Source organism: Tupaia chinensis, unplaced genomic scaffold (assembly GCF_000334495.1).
Source record: "Tupaia chinensis unplaced genomic scaffold, TupChi_1.0 Scaffold149666_1, whole genome shotgun sequence".
Lineage (NCBI taxonomy): Eukaryota > Metazoa > Chordata > Mammalia > Scandentia > Tupaiidae > Tupaia > Tupaia belangeri.
In genome coordinates this window covers 120725-122659 of record NW_006209511.1, presented here as the reverse complement: position 1 = coordinate 122659, position 1935 = coordinate 120725, and positions in this window count along the sequence as shown.

Here is a 1935-nt window from a genome sequence, read left to right as displayed (position 1 = left end):
TTGCCATTATGAATGTTCTGAATTCTTTATCAGGCATTTCCATGACTTCCATTGAACTGTGTGTGGATGAAGAGGAGTTATCCTTTTCCCTTGGAGGAGAGGTATTTTCCTGCTTCCCCATATTTCTTGTGGTCCTTCAGCAATTTCTAGTCATCTCATGGATGGTCGATTTCATCCCAAACTTGGAAGTTCAATCTGAGGGTCGGGGAGTGTGTAGAAAAGGAAACAGAGAGAGGGAAACAAACAAACAAACAAAAAGGACAACAAACAAAGAAAAAGAGAAATAAATTAAGAGAAAAACTTTTAAATAAAACTAAAGAAAGAAAAATTAATATTCAAAAAATTTCAAAACCCCCTCCCCCAAAATTAGAAAACCATGTGGCACGTGGCTAGATTGCAGGAGCCATGGAGCTGGTTCTTGAAGAAGGGCTGTTCTGTTCCCTTCCATCTCTCCTGGGTGGTGAGTGGGAGAGAGAATTATTAACAAGATAAAGGGCTAGGCAGGGCCAACAGGCCCAGAAAGATGCCTCACCTTAAACAAAATTCTAAAATGCAAAAATTAAAAAAAAAGAGAGTGAGGAGTCAGAGACAGAGACAAAGGTAGAGAGAGACAAAGACAGATACAGAGAGAGGAGGCCTGAAGGGAGTCTTCCTACCACATGAGTTTTCTATACTGGAGGCTGAATTATCAGTGGGACCTCTTCATTCCTCCATTTCCCCCAAAATGGCTAGATCGCAGGAGCCATGGAGCTGGCTCTTGAAGAAGGGTTGTTCTCCAGTTGCTTTCTTTTTTTTATTAATTAATTTATTTTTATATACATTCAATCACATTGTTTAGCTTACAATGTGAGCATTTCAATATGTGAGCCTTTCTCCCCAGACCCGTTGATCAAAATATCTTCAACCGATAATACCACACCTCCCAATCCCGTGAATGCTCTACCTATATCCCTTCTCCAAATGTCTTTCCTTAGAGCCCACGCCTCCATACACACCTCCTCTGACATTCACACCCATCTCTTGTGTTTGTACAACCTGTAGTCAATCAGTTTGAGTCATAGAGTGCAGACATTCGGTATATGTTAAGTGGGAACATACAATGTCTGTCCTTCATATCCAGGCTTGCCTCACTAAGAAGTAAATCTTCCATATTCTTCAACTTTCTGTCAAAAGTCAGGGTTTTGTTGGTTTTTATGGCTGAATAGTATTCCATAGAGTATATGTGCCACAGTTTTTCAATTCGTTCATCTGTACAGGGGCATTTGGGTTGGTTCCATGTCTTAGCAATCGTGAATAGTACCGCAATAAACATCGATGTGCAAGCACTTTTCCAATGAAAAATTCCTCTGTCCTTTGGTTAGATACCAAGGAGTGGGATTGCTGGACCATATGGTAGTCCTATTGGTAGATTTTTGAGGAATCTCCAAATTGTTCTCCACAGTGGCTGGACCAATTTACATTCCCACCAGCAGTGTAAAAGACATCCCTGTTCACCACAGCCCAGCCAACAGTTACCATTTTTTTTTTTTTTTTTTTTTTTAAATCTTAGACATTCTGACTTGGGTTAGGTGGTATTTTATTGGTGTTTTGATCTGCATTTCCCTTACAATGAGGGATGTTGATCATTTTTCCATTTGCCTTTTGGCTATTTGTATGTCATCTTTAGAGAGTTTCTTTTTCAACTCTTTCTCCTACCTTTTAATACGATTGATCATCTTTTTTTCCAAACAGTTGCTTGAGTTCCTTGTGTACTCTGATAATCAGTCCCTTATCTGATACATAATTTAGAAAAAATATTTTCCCATTCTGAGGACTGTCGACTCACACTAACTGTGTCTTTTGCCATACAGAAACTTCTTAGTCTGATGTAGTCCCACTTGTCTATTTTGGGGATTATTGACTGTGCTTTGTGGGTCTTATTTAAAAAGTCTTTCC